Source organism: Melospiza melodia, chromosome Z (assembly GCF_035770615.1).
Source record: "Melospiza melodia melodia isolate bMelMel2 chromosome Z, bMelMel2.pri, whole genome shotgun sequence".
Classification (NCBI taxonomy): domain Eukaryota; kingdom Metazoa; phylum Chordata; class Aves; order Passeriformes; family Passerellidae; genus Melospiza; species Melospiza melodia.
The window spans coordinates 7,185,037-7,209,152 of NC_086226.1; the positions used below are offsets into that span (position 1 = coordinate 7,185,037).

General features: G+C 46.3%; 1 protein-coding gene across 1 annotated transcript in view; it reads left to right on the forward strand.

The window, feature by feature from the left end:
- CELF4 (CUGBP Elav-like family member 4) overlaps positions 1–11,347 on the forward strand; it is a 711,932-nt gene extending 700,585 nt beyond the window's left edge. The window contains exon 14 of the mRNA XM_063181190.1: positions 10,057–11,347. The gene's annotated coding sequence lies outside the window, so the exon portion shown is untranslated. The remainder of the gene's footprint in view (positions 1–10,056) is intronic.
- The last annotated feature ends 12,769 nt before the right edge of the window (positions 11,348–24,116 follow it).

Here is a 24,116-nt window from a genome sequence, read left to right on the forward strand (position 1 = left end):
GGAATAGCATTGCTGTCTACTTGTTGAGGAAATCAGTTCTTAAAGCAGTTTTCAATACCGCAGCTTATCCCTCACTACAGCAATCACATTAGAGCAAACACATCCCCAAAAAAACACTCAGAAGGTTCCAAATCAGAACCCTTGTGTTTCATTTATTAAGGGTATGAGGTCACTCTGGTGTCTCATAGGTCAATGGAATTGTTTGAGTTGGGAGGAACATTTAAAGGTCATCTAGACCAACTGCCCTGCAATGAGCAGGGGCTGTATCAGGTTTCTCAGAACTTCATCCCTCTGCACAGTTGTCCTCACCATTGTGCAAGCCTCTGTTAACACCCACACAACTTGAAACCTTCCCCACATTTCCTCTGAGGAATCTCTGTAACATCAGCACTGGTAAACACACAACAAATGCTGGGGGGAAGAAACACCCCTCAAAGCAAACATCCTCTCACATGGCATTCATGAGCTATCCTGAATTCTGGGTCTCAGTCTGGTAAGTTCTGAACTTGGCATGGGCCTCCTCCAGCAAGCAAGATGAGGGGAGGTGTTTCCTTGCACAGGTGTAGGTAAGCACATGCCCTCTCCCTGAAAGCAGCCGCCTTGCAGGGCACAGCACATTCATATGAGACACAAGAAGGTTCAGATTCTTCCCTATCCAGATGAAGCTTGCCTCTGAGACTCCTGTGACACAGAAGATGGCCCTGATTATAAAATGGTAGGTCAGTTCAGGGAGGTGTTCACAAGTCCTCTCCTGTTTAGAAATCTGCCTCATCCTGTTTAGAAAAGTGGAAATAGAAATGGCATCAGGAAGTGGGTGACTCTATAACCTCTCCTAGGAGAACCAGGCTCCTAACACCACTTCTGTATATGATATACATTGTACAGGACACTGGCTCTCACCTCGGTACTCCTTAGCCTGCCCCTCATGGCATTTTCCTGGAGTATGCTCATTGCTGGATTGCAGCTATTGCTTTCAGCACTCACAAAGAAAAGGTACAAACATGCAGGTTGCAGTCAGCTGGTGAGTGGGTAGGTAAACTCTCCCCAGTGGGGAACTTCAGCCTGACATCCCAAAAATGGGTGCCTGTCTGCCCCCCAGAGAGAGAAGCCCTAAATTTCTCCTCACCCTTTGAGGCAGATCCCACCACATATTTTCTTCCACAGACAGCACAGAGAATGCAATTGCCTAATTCAGTGTGGTGAGTCCTACCAGATAGCAAAACACCCACAAATTAGGCATCATGACTGTGATGCCTCCTTTGTGATTCCCTCCTACAGAGGATGAGAGATGATTCCGCTTCAGCGAGCTACAGAGCAGGCTCCAAAACTGGAGCGGTTGTCAGAATGCATATTGTACACAGATCCTCCTACCAACTCCTACAAGAAACGATTACCTTCTTTCAGCTAGAACAAAGAGCTATTAAGTGAGACAATGGGCCCAGCAGCATTGGTGAACCATCTGTCATCAAGCGTTAGACATTAGCAATGTCTTTTTTAAGCCAAGCCAATAGAAGCCCCCAGCCACTGTTATAATGGCACACAGGCACAGATGAAAAGTGTCAGCCCAACTTACCCTTGTTTTAACTCCTTCCACTCGGTCTGCTCTGCTGCTGCTGCTTCCTGTAGCAACCCTAGCACACGCAGGACCACACAGATTCTCACAATAACCATCACACTGCACTTTGCACCACAGCTCACACAAGTGCAGCAGACCTGGGCTGCTCTGGGGCACAGGCTGATTTGTTTGGAGGAAGCTGATATAAGACACTTTCCCTTCTAGACCCAACTCTCCTAACTCCATGGGACAGCAATCCCAAACACCTCTAATTGTGTTCCAGAGCCCAAAGGCCAAAGACGGTCTGAGTCCCTCTTCACAACTCTGGTAGCTGATAAGCAGCAAGCAGCCAAGTGTAGGGTAAGAGATTAAACATGAGGCTTAGACTGAGACATTGAAAACTGAGAGCAGGCTCACCCTATGTGTGGCAACAGTCATCAGGCTCCTCTGCCCAGCCTCTGCATCCCACTCAGTCAAAAATCCTGTTCTGTTCTGGTTGTACAGAACAACCTGAGCCAAACCTGGATAAAGAGATAGAGAGCTACCTGGCTCTGCAGATTAAGCTCTGTAGCTTAAGCAGGAGCTGTCCTGTACCTGGCTTATTTACACCTATCAGTTTCCAGCCTAAAAGCCTGACCTTAAAGCTTTACTAAGTATTTTCTCTCTTTGATTACCAAGCTTTTGCAGTGCTGGGAGGGGGCTGAGTTTGAGTGAAATACTGGACATCTAAGGTGTTTTATTTTTTCTAGAAGCAAGGAATCCACATAAAGCAACATGTTTGCCTGAATGAATTACAGTTCAAATCCAGTTTAACCAGAGACTGGGGAATTTTTCCTTCCATGGAGGGATGGATACAACCAAATGCCAAATTTTAGGACAGGTTTTCACACACCAGATTTAAGGGAGCATTTCCTTCCCACAAACCACAAAGAGTGAAGAACAGCAGGTGAAGGTCTGCAGATGGGGTGAGAGGACAAACCTGGCCTGACTGGACAATGCTTTGCCTCTACCCAGATCATGTGAAGTCTTTGGTGGTCCTGGATCAGCAGGGTCCCTATCACTGCTCACAAGCCCAGATGGTGCTTTTGAGTTGCACTTTCAGCTGGGGACCCAGGAAAAGAGTGAGATGTCACCTCCCAGTGGTTGCTCCTCCAGGGCCTGAGCACTCAGAGCCACCTTGCCTGCCCCAGAGGTGACAAGCCAATGGTGGTGGCCGAGCATTACACCTGGATAAATTAGGAAACAGCTCCCATGCAGATGGAAACCGGCAAATCTCATTGGGGAGGTGGGGACTGAGAGAAGCCAAGTGAAGCAGGAAGTGAAACAGATTAGCCATGGCTTGCACTCACTATTTGAAACAGCTTCAGAGAGGGCACACGTGGTTGGGTACCGCATGCAGGAGAGAAGTGCTGGTGCTCCTGGACACCCTGGGCTGAGCAGCAGTGACTCTCAAACAGGCTGGAGGTGTGTTAAGGCCAAGAGGTGAGAGATTCACAGGAAAGCAGGATTCAAGGGGTTTCAATCCAGCTTCTCCCACTCTCTGGAAATATAAATTCAAAGAGAAATATAGAAGAGGGACAAAACTGGAATTCGAGCCAGAGGGACAGGTGTTGGCGAGCATCACATGGCAAGAACAGAAATGGTATGGATCAGAGGCTTTCAGATCTTCAACCATTTCATTGCATGAGTAATGTACAGTGTGACTGGAGTGGAGACTGAGTGAATCCGGGGGTGGCATGCAGCACTGCACATGCTGAACAGATCACTGGGTTCTTGCATGACCTGCCCTGGTCCTGTAAAATGGCACCATTGCCATGGTGACTGGAAAGACCCATGAGAAAGGCACACTGCTCCACAAATTCTTCCAGTGGCTGGTCTTTTACAAAGCTCCTCCCATGTCATTCCAACTGGGGTTGTGAAAAGCATTCAACAATGGCCTCTTTCTGCAGCAAAATAAGTTAATGGGGACATTTACAGCTGCTTTCAGTGAACACCTTACAAAAGTCAACAAGAAACTGCAATTTTAGTGTGTCAAAGGAGCCAGAATATCAAAATGTCCCAACATGCCCATCTTTTACCCAATAAAATCCATGGCTGGTGTGACAAGCTGTAATAGACAAACAGCAATGCTCTGTCATTCTTCTGTGCAAAAACACCTTTAGCCCTTTGCCTTATCAGGCCTAAAGTCATTTCCTTGGCAATAAGATCAACAGAAACCTCTGCATTTTTCTTCCAACAGTTAAATTATTTATGAGCTTTGAAAATAATCCCACTTTGTCTTCTAACCCTAGTTTTGCATATATACATATCGACCCCTGTGAATTCTTCAGCTAAAATATGCATTCATTACAAAAGCATTTCAGGGTATTTTTTTCTTTCCTCTTTATCTACTTGTTTGAATATGTTGTAAACTTGATTAATGTTGCCTTCTAATCTCTTTCTTTCTAGAGAGAACACCTGGAGCTCTTTTAACCTACCTCAAATAAAAAATAAAACCCAAGAGACAAACAACCCAAGTGGCAATGTCACACTTCCACAACCCTTTCCTTTCCCTGGCCACGAATTTCTCCTCTTCTAAGAGGGTGGACACACAGGAAAACTTGTGTCAATGAACCTACAGGGCCATGGGCTTCTTCTAAAGCCCCTTTCCTTATGCTCCTAATAACCTGCTTAGTTTCAAGCCTCTCTCAGGCTGGAATAGTTTGGGGAGATTTATGACAGCAATTCTTCTGGTTCCTTTCACAATGTGTTTTCCGCTATTCTCATCTATTGCTCTGCCAACATGCATCATTTATTTAATACCAGTCACTAGCCACATTAAGCTTTTTGCTGTTTTTTCTTTCTTTTTTTTTTTGCCTTTTTTTTGTGGAGGACATTCCCCCCCCATACCTGGAGAAATCATGCAGGTGAATAACATCTGAGGCAAGAGTCTTCGACCTGCCTTTTCTGCCTCCATCCACAGCTTTCCAGGGGTATCAATCATCTCCGAACTAGGATTCTTCTCAGTTTAATTATGCTAATATCGCCATAATTTCATTCTCGTTAACAGCAATTGAGTTTCAGTCTCTGCAGATGGTGGAGCTGGACAGTTACCAAGCCACATGCCATCTTGAGGGGAGGTTATGGACCAGTGCTTAGCCTGTGGCAGTGCTGCTCAGCACCATTTCTGGGTTGCATCACTTCACTTTACCCATTCGTGAAATGGCATATGCCTTCGCCTCATACTGGTTTTGAGATTTACAAAGGACACTTCTAAAAATAGAGAGTCCACTGCCCAGCTCATTCTTGTTACAATGCAACCCTGCCTGCTTTGAAAATTTCAGGACAGACACTCCTCACAAGGAGCCTCAGGAGAAGACAAAGGAGAACAAGTACAAGGTGCACCAGGAGAAGTTTGTTCTCAACATAGGAAAGACATTTTTTACAGTGAAAACCATCATTAGAAAAACCTCCCCAGGGATGTTGTAGAGTCTCCATCACTGGAGGTTTTCAACACGCCATTGTATTCCACTGGATGCTAGACAATCTCCTCTAAGGTCCCTTTCCCAAGAAAATTTGGGCCATGTGAACTTTCTAGGCCTCTTCCAACATGGATGCTTCATGATTCTGTGGTCCTGTGGTTGTTGCAGGTGTGCACAGGTGTGTGGGTATGTTACCATGATAGACTCCAACCCTCTGAACCTCCCCATGAGAGCAGCTGTAGTCCCCAAATCACGGCAGTGCTGATGGGAAGGACCTCTGTGGTGTTCTCATCCAGCCTCCCACTGAAATCAGGCTGGGCCTTCTGGGTGTGTGCCTTGCTATTCTCACAGAATAAAGCTATTAAAGGCTACACAGGTAAATTTGTATGGCCACAATCACACCTGTGCTGTGGGGACTGGCACCAGTGCAGCCCCTCTGCTCACCATTGTCCAGCCTGGTGGATGGACCAGGGTTTGCTGCATCTCCCTTCTGGGCTGGGGTTCTCTTCGAGGAGAACCAGTGTGTGTTGGGTGAGTGGTGAGCACAAAATCAGTCATTATCCAGAGAAATATTGGGGTATGCAGAGGGACCAGGACCTCAGTGCACATTATGAGGAACTATTCTGCCCCACGCAGCAGCTCCAGTTCCACCCGGTGGAGAATATTTGGTTTCCCTGGGATAAGCCATCGCTGCCTTTCCTCACCAGGACTGGTCCACCATCTGTGAGCTACCAACACATCCCGGACACAATCCTCAGCTCCAAGCTAAGGGAAATCCCACTGCTCCCCGGCTGACAGGCAGAGGAAACTTCAGCTTAAACCTGGCTACAAGTCAGAAATCAATACTGCATAAACCAAACTGCACCAGTTCTGCAGGAAAGGCCTGACATTGTGACTGAAAGTGTGATGAATGATTTTTACATGGATTTCATATTTAGGTTGTTGGGTTTTTTAATCTGAGTACAGTCTAGTAAGGCAAATAGAAAATATGACGGACTATTGCAGCTTTCTGGTCTGAGGAACATATTAAAATCTCCTCAGGAGATGATATCTGACCAGCTTCTTATGCAACTGTTGCCTCCTCCTGCTCCATTTGACAGCTGACCTCCCTGATAATCAAAGTAAGACACAGATGGAGGCTGCACAGCCGAGGTAAACATGAAATGGTCTCTGTGACAGCCCAAAAGAGTCATTGTTTTCCCATCCCTAGATCAGATGGCAATCTAGGATCCCAGCCAGACCCATCTTCCCCCAAGCATTAAAAGCACACAATGAATGAAGAGGCACCGTAGTCAAAAGGGTGAGAAACAGCCTCAGTAAGATTTTGTGTTGCACTTCAGGTCTTCAGATACTTTCAGGATATAGTTTTAATTCATGGCAAGGACTTTGTTTCTCTTTAATTATTTCATATGTTGGTGAGGGATTAATTAAAACATGAGAGAGAGTCACTTTTTAAGGGCAAAAGGTTTTGAATTCTGCTTGTTTGATCAGGATGACAACAGTATTTATGCTGATGGCCAAAAAGGGCATTTCTGACTCCAATTCCATTTCCAGAAAACATTAACTTTGCCTCACGGTGCATTATTTGAACCAGCACACGTCGCCAGAGGTTGAATAAGACAGTTCCTCCACACTCCACGACGGAGTACCGACACTTACTAAATTATGCTGTTAAATACTGTAGTATGGCCATAAAATACAATGAAGGCCCGTGGAAGGGTGCCAGCCCCTTTCTGAGGGAGAGAGAGAGAGAGAGAGCTTTTGGAACCCTGCCTGTGGCCCGTAATTTTCACTTCCTCCTACTACAGCCTGAAGTGACATGAAAGGACTTGTAAAGTCAAGTCCAGGAGGCTGGTGGGGATTTGAAGGAGTGAAGATGAAGTTAGAACATCGTCGGTAGCATTTGACCTACTTGAACTTTGCCAGGAAAGAAGGAAGGAGCCAAATCTCCCACACACCTCTACAGCAGACCACACTGAGGGAAAGGGAAAAAAAAAAGAAAAAAAATAATTCCAGCCTGCAAAATCTACATTTTTTCAGCTCAGAGAGGGGCAAAATATTGAAAACATATAAAATTCTAATGGAGAAAACTGTTCAGTCAAAAGCAGGAAAACTTGGCAGAAAAGTTTCTGGCTAGCAAGATATTTCAGTGTTTCATGGGAGATGGCACTTGGTGAAGGAAAAGAACCAATGGCACAGAATGGGAGGATGGGAGGATGGAAGAATTGCTTACACAAACTGAGTCTTGTCAAGTGCTGCAGCAATTCACATGGAACTTGACATGTGAAGTCCAATAATGACTTAATGGAAGTCCAACCAATAATGAAGTACTTTAAGTCCATCAAGCTCAAAATTTAATGCTTTTTGTTATTAGTGATTACAAAGGAGTTGAAGGATAGAGAAGGAGTCAGGATGGACCTTTGTGAAAAATATTTCAGCAGGAAAGATTTGTCCTTCTCCAGTGGTCATAATCTGACATGTCACACTCTGTGTGTGCTTAAAACCCTTCAGTGCAGGAGCACAGACAAAATGGTGTTGCCCACTAGGCTTAAAATCAAGCTGAGGAACAGCAGCAAAAACAAAAGCAATACATGACAACTATTCAGGTCAGCTCAGTGACAGTGCCTGACAGACAACACAAACAATGTTCTGCCCTCCTGTTTGCTACCACAGTCCTACAGAGGTTGCTTAGCCCATCAGAGGAAGGCTGAAAATAATAATGAGGTGGAGATGGGTGAGCAGAATTCCACAGAAATTTTTGTCTTTTATGTTGACACATACCTTGATCTATTTCTTATATCCCCTCACTTACAAACTTATACACAAATCCAGCAAACCACTCAGCCTAAAATGTGTGCCCTCAGTTGTCTTGCACATAAGCTTTCATCAGATGGTCAAAACTGGAGAGCAGCAGAATTTTCTTAGCAGCAGTGTTTGAACAGAGACACACTTGGACTCACCCAAACCACCCTATGTTCATTTTCTAGGCTGGGTGTCCACTGGAGGTGAATCTTTGTTACACACTGTCTCTGGAACAGACCGAGCTTGAGACATGGTTTTCAAATTCATTAAAAATTCACAACAGCTCTGGTGGCTGCAGAAAACCTTCACATGGCTCCTAGGGATACCTCTGTCAGCAAAACTCAGAGCTACCTTATTCCACACAACCCACTTCTCAAAACCCTGTCCAGCCCGGGCACACGTGGACAGTGACTGCCAGCAGCACTTCCTAGGGAAAGGATTTGAAAGAAGGGGTTAAGCCCAGAGAGACAGGACAGCCTGGAGAGCTCCTGCCCAGCCCCAGGAAGGGCTTTGCCTGAATTTCAGGATGCCTGACACCATCACAAAGCACACATGTACCGGACAAGGGAACACCATCAGCTTCCAGAGAGTGCAGCCTCCAAGGAGTGGACCTGAAATGCAGGGAGCAGCATTAAGGAAGATGTTAATGACCCTTGTCACCTGTAACAGACATCTTTTGTGAAAAATCCTTTCTTTAGGTTTTTTCCCCCTTCTGAGAAGCTGTGGCCTCAGCAACAAAATGTAAACAATGGTTATCTGCTGCTGTGGAATGTAACAGGTGGATCCGTGATTGGTCTCCTGTGGATGTTTGGATTTACTGACCACTCACAGCAGAACTGGGTGTCTGTCTCTGCTGAGACACAGCCCTTTGTTATTCATTCCTTTTCTATTCTTAGCTTAGCTAGCTTCTGAGAACTTTCTCTCTATTTTTTTTTTTAGTATAGTTATAATGTAATATATATATCATAAAATAATAAATTGAGCCTTCTGAACATGAGGTCAACATTCTCATCTCTCTCTTCACCCTGCAAACCTCGCAAGCCCTGTGACAGTCACCCAAAATAAAGTTTATCTCAAAGAAAATTCCCCGTGCCAACAGCATAAGACTCACTTTATTTTCTACCTCACCACACCCGACCCCACCCCTCTTAAGTTTTTTCTCATCTCCACTGCACTTTTGGAGCAAAATTCTCAGTGCAGTTGGTCACAGCAGTTCAGCTGGGGACAGGGATGAGTATCAGGAGTGGAACAAGATACACAGAAGGGTCTCTTTTACATTTTCAGAGACACAGACTGTATTTTTTCCCCTTTCCCTTGGGCTCTGTCACTTCACTTTCAACTCCCACAAGCAGCGCTTGGAGAGCAAGGAAAGTGGGGGAGAGGTGTGAGAAAGCTGAGCCATCTGCCTGGAGGAGAACAGGGATCCAGGCACTGGCAGATGAGCTCTGCAGGCACTGCCACGGCGTGCTCAGCTCCTGCCGCGTGCCTCTGCATCCTCAGCCCCTGCCATGGGCACCCTCACACACGGGGGAGATGCAGGGGAGTCTGCAGCACACACCAAGGAAAATTGATGGGATGCCAGACTTCCAGAGACAGGCAGAGGTTCCCCCCTCTGCTGCAGGAATGAAGGGCTGGTAATAAACTGTGGGGATAAATGGCAGCAGCTCCCCTCACTGCCTCTGTGTGCTCCCTGAGGAGGTGCTGGGCCGTGGCAGAGGGAGGGATTTAGTGAACAGCCTCTGTGACAGCAGGCATCAAAAACATCCCCAGTGCCAGCTGTCCTCACACAGGACTGGTCCTGCTCCATGGCTCCCCTGGCTGTAGGATGTCATTTTGCTGCTCTGCCTCATACTTCCCAACGTGACAAATTCCTTTCCAAGCAAAATTCTTTTCTCCACCTCCTCCCCCCATTATAAATATATGAGAAAAAACAAACTAACCAAACAACCAGACAACCAGCTCTTGACATAAACCCTTTTGGCTCAGTTTTTTTGATAAATACTAGTGTTTCTTTATCCTTCACATTTCACTCTTCTCCACAAACTCTGAGCAAGAGTTTCAGGCAAAGCTCAGCTCTAGAGTCTTCTCCATGAAGCTCCTTGGGAGAAGTCAATGTGCAGAGTCTGGGCAGGGAACTCTTCCTCTGCTTGTGGAGAGTGGACAAGACATGGAGTGAGCATGTGCCCAGGATGCTGCAGCATGGCTTGTCTGTAGATATTCTGTTTTATTTCATTGCAGGCATCACTTCAGTCGTTGTTATAGTGGAAATGGTCCCATCTAGCTGCCAATACCAACATCTGAGCCCGAGATCATCACTGTTTGGGTCAGCAGATCTCTAGCCATCAGACCTGACTGCGTCATCAGATTGCATGCATAAAACCTGGGACAGAGACCAGCACCGAGCTCCAAAGCCCAAACCTTCTCTCCCTCCTCGAGTGCTGCAGCCATGAGTCTGCTCCTTTCTGCTCTTCTTGGCTGCAGGCTGAGATGCAGCACTGAACTGAACTGCGCACCTGAACTGACCCTTTCTCACAGGATTTGGTACCCAGGCGTGTGAAGCTGCATCCAGGCGCTTCCCTCCCCATGCCAGTGTTGGCAGAAAAGCAGAGGGGAGCCAGAACACACAAGGATACAGAGGGGAAAGGAGCTCCTTGCTCCTGGCTTTGGGGGCTTGACAGAGTTTCTCAGACCCAGATGGATCCAGTCAGCAGTTTTGGATACTGAGGTTCAGACCAGGCTTGCAGACTCAGCCTCACAGAAGAAGGAAGGACAGTTTTGCTGGATCTCACCTGCATCTACGTTCTGGGCAGTGGATGAAGGAAACACCTAAATTCCTGTCCAGACAGCTGCATTTCAAGTCTTGAGAGAGACAACTTTTGCTGAACCTGTCAGATAGGGTCTTGCAAAATAAAGCACCCTCTCAGATGGCTGGCTAGCAAATGCCACTGCCCCCACCAGGCCACCAGCTACCTAAAATACAGTTGCAAGCCTGGTGCCTAAGCCAGGCACACCTGCTAATGTTCCACTTTTGTATTTTAACCTCAAGAGAAGCTCTTGTTATGGTGAAGTATATGGGGCAGCAGACCATGGCAGCGGAGCTGAAGCCCATAGATCACAGAGTTAAATATTCTGCTGTGGGCTGAAAGTGAGAGCACACAGTTTCAGCCCATGTGTTGGTGGAAGTTATGAGCACGCGAGAAAAGGGGATTTATAATGAGAACGGCAATTCAACCTCAATTATAGTGCACGACTGTCTGCACACTATAAACTGAAGGTTTAATAATGAGGCAAGAAGGCTGAAGGAGAGAATTTCATTGTGTCTGTTTCACAGCCTGGAATTCTTACTAAATTCATCAGATTACTTGAGTTCTCCTGACAACTGTAGCAGTATAACTAATTTTAAAGGGGTTTATTGTATATTCAGACTGCAGCAGAAGATACGGGCAGAGAAAACCCCATAGCAAAAGAGAGCTCCAGATTGAGGACTATAATGTATATGAGATTTGAAAGAAGTAAGTGCTAAAAGATGTAGACAGCAGTTTTTCAGGGTCCTTAACCTTGATGAATAAATGAATAAAATCCCTTAAAAAATTGCAGTGTTTCTTTCAAGTGGTTTCCAGCATGTTAATGATCAAGAGAAGCTGAGAAAATTGCTGGGAAAGGAGATGACTTTCCTCAATATGCTTTTACCACAGAGACTATGAGACAGACATGAATTGTAAGCAAATAATACGCAAAATATGACAGAGAGGGAAGAACAGAGGCTCTTTATCTGCCCATAATGCATTTGCATACAGATGTGTTGGCTGCAAGATTTTGTGATGCTGCCAAATCAAAGCTTTAATGGAGACTTGGAGCCTTCCAGTTCTGCCCTATTCAGGTACTTAGACAGGACTCCCCTGTATTGCGTTTACCTTACCACACCAAAAGAAAAAGTACCTAATTTGAAAAGGGACACAGAGAATACACAAAAGGCTTTATCCATCACCACAAGCATCCCACTCACCATGTACAACACCCCTCCAGCTAATAGTGAAGACAAAGGGGCCAGAATAGCCCACTCCTCTAATTTCTTATCACCAAAGTCCCCTAAGTATTGCAGAAAAATTTCAAGCCACACCAGTAGAATGCACTACAGAAAAGGGGCATCTCCCCACCTTGTGCCACATGGGAAGGGAATGTCCTGGCATGGCCTTGCCCAAGGAACTGGAGGAAGGTGTAACTGAGGCAGGGAGCATCAGGCACTGACGGGCAACTTGTCTGCTAAAAAATATCCCAGATTCAAAAAGCCGTAAAATGGCAAAGAATAAAGGGGTGCTGAGGGCTAAAATTCTGAAGGTATCATCTCCAGCAGGGTTTTCACCCCTCTGTTTGCTGTCTGACAGTGCTTGAAGACAATGCTCTTGTCTCTCCCTGTCTTTGAACTCTCCCCAGCACCCACACACCCCTCTTCTCTCCTGGCCCCACCAACCTCCAGGTAATAATGTAGCTGATTAGATCTTTCATCATTTTTATTGTTATCCACCCGCAGATTAATAAAACAGCGCTCCCGCTGTTTCTGGCTGACCACATTCCCTAATTTATCATAAAGGCTTAGCCTGAAACACTCGTGTCTGACACGTGGGGGGAGCTGCAGCCCCTGCCAGCCCAGCACAGCTGCGGGAGGGCCGTGGTCCGCAGCAATTCCCGAATTCTCACCTCGCAGAGCACGAGTCAACGCGCCGCAGCCGAGCCGCTAAGGCAAAATTACCAGAGATTGGTACCAGAGTCACAGAGGTGGAAAAATGGGGAGTTAACTCCAGCTCACTGGAGCACACTGCTTCATATCTGTACTGTCTCTTAATATGAGGGAATATGCTCTTAAAGCGCTCCAAATTTTCTGTTTAAAGACAGTAATTGCAAGGGTGGCTTAACATGGCCTCAGGGACTATCCTGTAAGAATTGGAAGACTTGATCCCTTAAAAGTCAAGCTGGAGGAATCGTGAAACTGACACTGGAGTTCCCACACATCCTTACCTTCTTCTTGTATCCTCCCATCCTCTGCCATATCCCTTCCCTTCCTGCTTTGCCTTCCTCCTCTTCAGGGTACTGATTTAAACTCAGAAGAAACGCAAAACTCAAATGTCTTGCAGTCCAAAGGAGGATTTTAACCCACAAACTCAAAGGCAACGTCCCCCAAAATCACACAGAGCTCTACTAAACTAATGGCCTCATTTATTTATTTGAAGCACATGAGCGGCTAAGTGAAGGTGAATTCTTCTTTGGCCAGTGTTATACTGGGAGCAACCGTGACCTATTCACTGTTCTACAACCCAAAGTAACAGAAAAGTGAAGAACTTCTGTCAGGTAAACATTTTCATAGGACTTTTCCTGTTTTAAACTGAACAAAAAGAATTTTCAAATTAGAAAAAGAGAAAAGAAAACCAAAAAGGTGAAAACCTTTTAGTTAAAGAAAAATCAGGGAAAATTCTACAGAGCTGATACTGTTTTATAGAAAGATTCCATTTAATGAAAAAAGTCAATTTTCTGATGAGAAGTATTTTCAGGGGATACATTTCAGTCAGGTCTGTCAGCTGTCACTTGCCTTTCAACCACTGACCAAACCAAAGCAATCTTTGTCTTACAGAGCTGGGGTGTCATTTTGGGAAGAGCTGAGAGTAGCAATTAGTGGGGTAAAGGTGCAATAACAAGATCACACAAAGACAAGTCACCATGAGAGAACAGCCCAAAGGCAGAGCATGTTTGGAAACAGCTCCCTCCCAGCCAGGTGGGCCCTGCCTGGCTCCATGCAGGAACCCAAAGATGTCCAACACAGTCTTCTACCAGACTTTAGCAAAACCTTCATACGAGAAAGAGCCTCAGACCCCCCAAGGTACTGCAGTGACAGTGAGGGAAACAAGGATGGAGCAGGAAAAAGGCAGATAGGGTATGAACTGCCTCCTCCTTGAACACACATGTCCAGCTGGCTCGCATGGCTCTGTGGTAAAGACAAGCATCCTTATACCCTGCAATGCAAGGCCATGGAAAACTGGCATGGTTGCTAGTCTCCCCAGGAAAAGGTCTGAGCTGAGAACATGTAGGAAAAGCCCAGAGCTGCCAGTCCCTTCCAATGAAATACACTTTAATTATTCTGATATCCAAAATATTCTCCTCACTCTCTGCTATTATATGTTTGTTTCTTCTCACTTTCATTTTTTGCTATTCCTTTTCCTCCTCCTCATTTTCAGCTAAGCCACCCAAAATTTCTGTGAGCTGAAGAACCAAGACTGATTTCACACGACTCAAGGCCAAGTCCTTTTGTATGTGTGCGTGTGTGTGTGTGTGTGGTTTTGTCTCTGTTTTATTGGAATCCTGTGCTCACCAGGGCCTGTGAAGGGATAACCCATGAACATCAGGGGCAGTTCCACAGACCCTTCCTCTACACCTTTCTTCACAAAACACACTGGAGCTTAAGAACTTTGAGATTTCTTTCTCCTCTACCTAAATACTCTTCAACGGAGATAAAAGTTAACATTAGAGGGGCACCAGCCAGGTGGAGGGCACATGAAGTACAATTCCATTTACTTTTCCACCTTTCAGAAGCCAGACTTTGGTGACACATATTCCCCTGCTCCTTGTGCCTGATAGTTCATGCATGCTGTCTGACCATCCCTAGACCTGGGTTGTTTTATGTCCTATGTCACCCTCACCTCTTTCTCCCTTCCTCCCACCAAACCTGAGACAGAAAACAGCACTTAGAAAGATTTTCATGAGCTGTTTTTTTTGGAACAGAGACCTAAGCAACAAGTCCCTCATGAGCAAGTGATGCTTTGCCCAACCAAATCCAAAGGAAACCCTGGCAAAGTCAGGCTGAAATGGACCAAATGCAGTTTTTCTTAGCTCTCCCAGCCCAGAGAGGACACGGGTCTAATTCCCAGCTCCCAGCCCAGATCTGCAGTGACAGATGCTGCCTGGAGCTGAAGGAGAAATGATGATGCAGGGCCGTTCCCTTCGCGATGCCGTTCTGTCACCATGGAGGCAGACAGCGTGCTCTCAACAAGTTTATCTGCAAAGTAACATGAAAATTCCTCACAGCAGGAGAGATTTGACAGGACGTGCCTAGCACAGCTTTATAAAAAGGTTTCTTCAAATGCTTCCAAATCCCGTGGATCTTTTTCTTGCTTTATCATCCTTTTCAACATCCTTCTTTCTCTCGCTTTTTCTTTTTTTTAGTGCCTTCACAAGGCACGTTTATCAACATCAAAGCACATTCTCTTACAGCTCAGTTTTTCTCTTCTGAATCCACTTTTGCAAAATCCGAACTACTATTTCTCTCCACACCCAGTGACTTCAGGAATAAAACTTGCCTCTGTGCACAAAATCTTCTTCAAATCTGGGCAGAACTGAGATCGCAAGGCAGGGACGGAGATCCCTTACACAAAGGTGAATTCCTCTGAGACAGAGCATTTGTATTTGATATTCCTGCAAACTCCACTGTGTCTAAGCTAAATTTTGATGGCTACCTCACCTCTGAATTTCTCCTACCTCCCAAACCAAACCAGAGGTTCATGCTGCATTGTCCTCATAGGCTGCATTCAGGATGTTCAGCCCAGACAAACAAGTGCTTTGCTCTGTGCTGCTATCACCAGAGAGATGCTGGAGGCTCGGTCCTGCCTGCACTGCAATTGCCAAGTCCTTTCCGAGCAGTTTCCTGGGCAGCTCAGCCAGCCTACCCACACGATAGGGCAGTGCTGAAATGCTGAAACCTGGGGTTCCCTCCCCACGTAGCCCTCAGGCCCCCTCAGGATACTCTAGCTGTATCTACACAGCTGATGTGAAGGAAAATTTGGGCCCAAGAACAGGTCTAAGCCTCCAGCCCCACACCCTCAAAGCTGCTAAACCTTCTCCTCCTCTCCCTGATTTCTTCCATTTTAAGGAAGAGCTCAGCCATGTTCTGTCAAGCTCTAGAAATGTGAATGTGTCTACATGGCATAGGTGGGAAAATTTTCAAGGCCCAGACTGGTCTGCAGCTGCGTTCCAGACCAGATGACTTCACATAGGTCTGCCTTCATTAAAAACACCAAGGCAATCCCACAGGATCTTTAAAATCCAAACCTGGATCACCTGGCAATCCCCACCCAGCAGAGCCTTACCTCTCTTCTCCTCTGCACTGGCACTGCCATGGGCACAGTGGTAGCTTCAGAGCGGTGTTCTCCACTTTTTAGCAAATTTCATTTGGCAACTGGCCATGGGAAGGGTGGAAACTGAGTTAAAGGATGTAAAGTCACCCTCCTCAGTGCATAAAGGACTGTGTGTGTCTCATGGATGGAAACTGAGTTAAAGGATGTGCAGCCACCCTCTTCAGTGAGTAAAGGGCTGTGTGTGTATCATGGATGGAAACTGAGTTAAAGGATGTGCAGCCACCCTCTTCAGTGAGTAAAGGGCTGTGTGTGTATCATAGATGGAAACTGAGTTAAAGGACGTGCAGCCACCCTCCTCAGTGCATAAAGGGCTGCGTGTGTCGGGGTGGGGATGGGAGAAGGTGAAAGGGTAGTTGGAACTGTGAAGTTTGAAGGTGAAAAAAGTCTTTATATCTGGATTAGTGGAGTCCTGGGGCCTTCAAAAATAGTTAAAATTCCCTTTTTTGAGTAATGGAGAAGTAGTTTGCATTGATCTTAAGAATTTGCTTATAGTTTTCCCTGGAGTTCAATGTACTGGGGAGTGCAAAGCTGACACAGCTCAAAAGTTTTATGAACCTCAGGTAACAGCGTGAAAGGAAATTTTAATAAATATTACATTTATTTAAATTTAATTTCTTTCCTTGTTAATAATAAAAGCCAACCTTGGTCTTCTGGGCTTTTCTCATATGCCTGCTTAATACAGCAGCGAAATCGTGGAATTATTTATATTTTAACTTCATTTTCAGTAAATCGTCAATCATTCACCTTTCAAAAGCATTAAATTCAGAGACGAACAGCAGGGGAGAGGGAGACTGAAAAATAAATATTGACTTTCAGGGGTTTGTTTTCGGTTTTTTTAAGAACAGGGTTAGAAATAGAAGCTGTTGTGAGTGATGAGTAAAAGCACAGAAAAAGGAAAAGACATTTGTGCCTATAGATTTCTCCCCATCATAGTCCTGCAACTCTGTTTCTGCTTTGTTTGCAGGAAGCCACAGCAGTACTTATGGGTAGTGGCCCTTGCTGGCCTAAAGATGCACTTGGCTGAAAATTTTGGGTCTTCTTATCATTGGGTAAATGATCTTCCTTACACAGGACACCCACTAGTAGCCATAGATACTGGTATGGTCAGCAGCAGCAGAGATCCCAAAGAAAACCTAAGAAAAAGGAATGACAGAATTGGGAAATCCACCAGGATTACAGTACTGTGACATTTATGTCGTGTGAAGATTCCACAGATTCTTCCCTTCAAGTTCAGTATCCCAGTCAATGCCTAAAGATAATGACAGCCTCTTGCTACAGGAGTCTGCTGTCCCCTGAGACAGAAGGATTCCAGCCACCTGTCCCCTTGGCTGCTCTAGAAACCTTCTGAAGGGTTCTTGCTGGTCTGTGAGTGACAGCATCTCCTCAATCCCCAAGCAACATCCACCCTCTGCACCAAACTCTCTGGCTATTCCCCCCCTAAACCACCTGAAATCCCAGCCTGTGCAGGCTAAGACACATCAAAGGGGCTAAACACGGCCTGGCAGATAGGTGGAGAGGAGGCAAAGACCATAACTCATGTGTTGTGCTCGTTGCTCCCTCAGGGAACACTCAAGTCAGAGCCAAAGAGCACAGCAAGGGGAGCCCGGCCTTCAATATGGGCTTCACAGAATCACAGAAATTCTAGGTTGGAAGAGACCTTTAAGATCATCGAGTCCAACCCATGTTCTAACACCTCAACTAGATCATGGCACCAAGTGCCACATCCAGGCTTTTTTTGAATACATCTAGGGATGGTGACTCCACCACCTCCCTGGGCAGATGATTCCAGTATTTGACCACTCTTTCTGTGAAAAACTTCCTCCTTAATTCTAGTCTGTATCTTCCTTGGCACAGCTTGAGACTGCACCCCAGTGAGCCATCACCTGACAGGCTGGGCTCAACTGCAGCCACACAGCCTCGCTTCAAGGCCTCTGCAGGGGAAATCTCTCCCAAACCCTTTGGCAATTTGTTCCTAGAGACAATGACCAGCACAACAAGTGCCTGGATCCCTGTATTTGTGTTCAGCTTGTGGGCACAGGCCTGTCTTGTGCCCTTCTTTCTCTTGGAGGTTTAAGAGCCCTCTACAGCAGGTGCACACACACAGCAAGCTGCCACTCCAGCTCGCTGATGAGCTGAACAAATAGCTCTCTTGGAAGCATTTTCTCCAGCCCAGATTTGTGTGGGTTTCTGCATCCTCTCCAATTTCGTGTTTTTCTTAACAAAGCACATGTCCCCAGACTGGAGATGGGTGTTGTTTCTGTTGTCCAACCCCCTTCCAAAGGTAAAATGAGTTTCACCAGTTTCCTTCAAGCTGACACCAACTGGTCCCACCACCATACTGAGAGCACAGGTCCAGACCAAAGACCTTCCTTTAGGGCCTCTAAATCACCTTCAGGGACATTGCCTCCTGCACCCTGGGGCTGGGCAGCTGGGAAGCAGCTTGGCAGAGAAGGACCTGGGGGTCCTGGTGAACACCAAGCTGAGCACGAGCCGTCAATGTGCCCCTGTCACAAACAAGGCCACCAGGCTCCTGGGCTGATCACTGCCAGCAGATGGAGAGAGGAGATCCTCCTCCCCTGCCCAGCACAGGTCAGACAGACCTGGAGTGCTCTGTCCAGCTCTCTGATACCCCACTATCAGTGAACTGCATATCGGAACAAGCCCCACAAAGGGCCACAAAAATTACAAATGAATTGGGGCATCTGATGTGTGAGGGGAAAACTGAGAGTTGCATTGGCCAGTGTGTTGAAGAGATTGGGACCTTAAGAGGATCTTATCAATAAGTATAAATACATGGTGGGTACAAGTAAAGAAGACAGATCCAGAATCTTCTCTATGGGGCCGAGAAAAGGCCAAAGAGTGCAAACTGAAATACAAGAAATTCCATTTAAATACATGAATAAGCTCTTTTTAACTATGATCATGCTAAAACACTGCAACAAATTCCTAGAGAGGTTGTAGAGTCTCCTTCTTTGGACATATTCAAAACACAACTGGCTGTGGTCCTGAGCAGCCTGCTCTGGCTGCCCCTATTCTGAGCAGAAGGGGTTGGAGCAGATGAACCCCAGGGATGCCTTCCAAATCTCCAGTCTCAGCTGTTCTGTGATTCTGATGATCACCAGCCCATATTTCCACCTGTCCTCCTGGTTCCTATTCTCTCTCCTTTGATGCTGTGAAAATATATGTTCTACATGCCTGGACTGCTGATGTCCTTTACACACATCCTCAAGCCATATTAATCACTCCTCCAAACTTTAGGTTATCTGTACAATTTAGCCAGCAGCGTTGTTTTTATGTATTTCCAGACCATTGATGGAAACATTAATTTGCATCTAAGTTATGACTGCCTTCTCAGGAATGCCATAGGAAAGTGCTCATTAAACAGATTTCCTGCTCATAATTTCTGTCCAAGATCTGTCAGCAACCCATTGCTCAATCCATCAAATATCAGCACATAAAAGAAACACAGATTTCCAGTCCATATAGTCTTTATGTCCTATTTCTCTCCATTTAACAGCAACAGAGACCCAGGAAATGACTGCAAGAACTGCAACACATCCACACCCCCACACATTCTCCACGCTTCTGGCAGCTGCGTGTTTAAGAGCAGCAATGGCAGCCAAACTGTGGGGTCCTACAGTGAGCAGTGGACCTGAATTACTCTACCTCTTTTTAAGTGGTTTGCATGTTAGCTGTTCACTGTCACAATGAATTTGATTTTATGATTTTATGCCCCAAGAAAAACTACTTCCCCTTTTCTGTTTAAAACTTTTGTGTGGTATTTTCACTGGATGTTCTCTCCTTTACGCCACATGGGAAGCCGTGACTCATTTTGCCTTCTTCATGTAATCTTCAGCACTCAAGATTTCATAGCCTTCCATTCAGGCCACATCATCAGCCTCACTGTGCCAGACCTATGTCCAGGGAAGAAGTTCTATCATTCCCACTCCCTCCTTGGAGCTGGTGCTACATGTCTGCAGAAAGCCAGGCTGGGCCTTGTCCTCTGCTGCCCTCACACCACGCTGCCCCTGCAGCTTCCATGGCCTGAAACCACCCCTGTCCGGGTGGCATCCAGTCGGGACAACACATTTCCTTAGGAAGCAGGGCATGAACCTCTCTGGTTCACAAGGAAACAGAGGCTGGAGCCTTGCAAGCTTCTCCCCTTTGCACAAAAAGCATTCTCCTTCCTTGCTGCCCTCCCTGGGCAGGCAGGCACAGCTCTCCGTGCAGCAAGCACGCGAAAGGGGAAACAAAAATTAAGCAGTGGTTAAGGGAATAGGAGAAGAAAACCAGATGAACCCCTGGAGTCTGGGGCTGAGCAGCACGAGCAGTCGGAGCCCCTGGAAGCCAGCTCATCCATGCGCACTGCCCTTGCTGCCTCCCTGCTCCCAGGAGGGGGCCTAATAAATTTTACAAAAGAGCAAACAGCTGAAAAATGCTCGTATTTAAAAATATATTGAGAGAATTTGCATGTTGTTCCCTTTTGTGTGGGGATGGCATTTATACACCCGGCATTTCAGCAGCACCGCATCTCAGAGCACTTTACATAGCAATTAATTACACACTGGTAGTGGAGTGACTGTCTACAGGCAAACTCATCAGCCATTATCCACTCAGCAACATCCAGCGTACAGCTGTGAACATTTGCATTAGCAGAAAGTCATCCTTGCTGCCATTAGCAGGGTGCAGGGTGTCAGCACGGGTGAGAGGGGTCGGTTCATCCCTCACTCCTTCCCAAAAAGCCTTTGACAGCCACCGCCACAGCTTTCACAGCCAGACCTGTGACCCTCCCCTCATTCGACCCCAGGGAGATGCCATCAGCTCACAGCATGCTGCAGTCCAGATCCTGCACCATAATGCCAGCTTCTCCTACAAGGTGGGAAACACTCTTGGAAGAGAGACTTCTGAGGTAGTACATACAGGTACGGCCACCAAAATCTGTGGAGTGGATGGCTTTATGGTAGGAACACTACTGTGGACAGTGACAGTTTCTATCTCATTTCCTCCATGACACCTCCATGGCCCAGGATTGCTTCAGCACTCCCCAGGTCTCTTCCACAAACCAGTCTGGAAAGACACTGAAGATCTGAAAGACCAATGTCTGATAACTGCTGTGGCCTCAATGCTATTTGGAAGTACTTTACAATGCCAGATTCTCTCCGGAGTCCCCTTTGTCTTTGTTTTACCCATAGCATGGCAAAAACAAAAGCACCACAACCAGGAGACTAGAGGAAACCTGTGGACAAAGAAGATCCCAGGAGTGCACTGACCTTCAGAGGGGACCTGAGGACAAGAGACCAACCAGCAGTACTCACAGAATCCAGAGATACCCTAGCTAAAGCATTAAAATAAACTCCTATACTATAGCTTTATCGCCAGTTGTGAAAATGTCCCTGGACATTAGAACTTGATCTTCTGTATTGTAAGTTGTTAAAACACTACCTGGCATGTTTTTGGCACAGTCTAGCTAGGATGCTCCCAAATAATGCCTAGACACAGCCTGGGAATTAGCACAGACTAGTGCCCATTCTCAGTAGGCAATTTGGATGCAATCCCCCTTTTTTGGAGGGTGAGAGAATTCAATAGTACAGATGCAGGATATCCTGTGCCAGCTGGCCTCTGCACAAGAGAGCAGACCTAGCTACAGTTAATTTACAGGTATAGATGCAGCCTCAGAGTCCTGGACAACATCCAGACGATGATTGCACCCTCCTCCTTTCAATTTCACCAGCCTGAATTGCAAAAGAAAGCCACAATGCTTCTAATCTTTAATTGCTTCTGTGGACCACTGAAATGGTTCTGTCTTTTGATCCTGGATAAGTTGATCTTTGAATTTCTGAAAGTTAGAGTGTATGAAGTCTTTGGAGCTCCTTTGAAGGGCCACATGAGATATGATTGCAGCACAAACCACTAGGGTCTCTTCTTTCTATCTTGCTCGTGTTTCATGTGCGCAAAAATATCCTAAGCAATTATTCATTCTGCAAGGCTGGCGTGTCTTCCTTGCTAAGCCCACCAAGCCACCACGAGCCCAGAGAGAGCAAACAACCACAATCATTATTGCCATGGGGCAGGCAACAAATCTCAGCCAGGATGGAGACAGGAGAACCACCTACAAATTTGTATATCAAAAACCTTTTCCAGTTTGTGCTTTTTAAAGAACCCAAGTTGAGTGGATGAGGAAGACCTAACAGACTCGGGAGAATAAATGCGGTCTTACAAAAGACGACTTTGGTGCGCAAACCCAGCTCTCCAGCTCGGAGTTTTCCTCTCATTAAAGCTGAATGAACCAGAATTCTGGCAGGATGGGGCCATTGCCTGAAGGCAGAAGAGGTCTCTCTGCTCAACCTGCCCACCCACTCCACAGGGTGGAGTTGCTACCCAGGGTTGCAGGAGTTGTGGCACTAGAGGTGAGCAGACGTGGTCTCTTCCCAGAGCCTTCTGCAAAGAAGGGAAGGGAATCAATGTTTCAGTGTCTGGAGAGGGGGGAAATCCATCCAAGTAGCTGGTTTACAGCAAAACCACAGAATCTTTGGAAACAGAATAAGATAATCTCAGTAAGATTTCCTTTATCTTGTTCTTGCTGCCAGATTTCTAACATTCCTTTGGGGTAGAGAGAGACACATTTTAATGAACTTCTGGGAGATGGGGTACTTATCCCACTCTTTAATGTAGGCTGGATCCCATTACGAGGTTGCCCCCCATCAAATTCATCTGCCTTTAGTCACTCATTTGTCTCCTGTGAGACTTCCCAATTTCTTCCCCAAACACACCTCAAACTCCTTTCAAAACCCTGTCAACCCACGGAAACTGCCACCTGGCTTTGGGGTTTCAATGGTGCGTCCCTGCTCAGGGACTTCAACACAGGCAGTGAAGCAATTCAGGAAATTGAGAAGGATATTCCTGAGGAGACAAGAAAGGGGAACAGCAAAGGTCACAGCTCTCTGCGCTCAGATGTCCATGAAGAGCCAGCAGCCACCATGCTGGGCCTGGGGACTTCACTTCTAGTGGGCTCTGTAGCCAAAGCAACTTTTTTCATGTTAGTGCTATAGGGATTTTGATCAGTTTTGTGCACTTTTTCTCCATCCCACAGTGTAGGGAAGAGTGCCTGATCCCCTGGCCCTTACCTGCTGCTGGTGTCCCTCTCCACAGCCATCTCCCAGATAGGGGGACAGAGCAGAAACTGCTTTTACTGTGATGCAGAGCCACATCCTGGGAAGTAGAGCTGCAAACCACCAGGCAATTGCACAGATTTCACTGGAGACCATTTCAGAGAAGGCACTGAGCTTGATAATGCTGATTTACATGGTGGTGCAGCTTCCCTTTACCATGGGAATTGCCGGGTGACGTTCCCTGGCCTGCACGATGCCAGAGGTCAGACTGCTGATCAGAGCGGTCCCATCTGGCCTGAAAATCTATAAATTCAGATCTGGATGAAATTGGGCAATTTTGGATTTGGATAAGCATTCATGAATTTAAATGAATAAATAATAATATAATGATAAATCATTCATCTCACTGTCTAGCGTGCGAGCCCCCTCGAAGACCTGCAGTTCAGAAGCAGCCAAAGTTTGACTACCTCTGCAATTAGAGGCAATGAATTTCAAATGAGGGGGAGGGAGGGATAAAAAGAAGAAGAAATGTTGTGGGGGGACCATTTATCCAAAGCAACTTTCCCCTCCCTGCAGGCCATACAAGGACTGGATGCTAACAAATTTATCTCACTGCTGGCTCAGGGGAGTGGCACTGGTGAGAGCTTCCATCTCCCAATACTCAATACAAGCAAGATCCATAAATCCAATGGGTTCCAGATCTGCTATGTTAATATAAAGCTTGCACTCCTCACAGCTGGCTAACAGGGCTAGGCTCAAGACATTCTGATTCAATCCCAGGTAACCATGGAAGGCAAGTACATTTCCTTTTGGTTGTATTATGGAAAAGAGCTTTGGGCTAGAGCAATGTTTTGCCCTGCTCAGAGTCAGGCCCTCTCCAATGAGAGGTAAATCCATGGGCAGTCACCCTGGTGGAGAGGAGACAACAGGCTGGGCTGCACAATCTGGGCTGGGCAATCTCCACTCCTGATCTCTCACCCAGAGCTGTCTCCTCATTCCCACTGAGGGG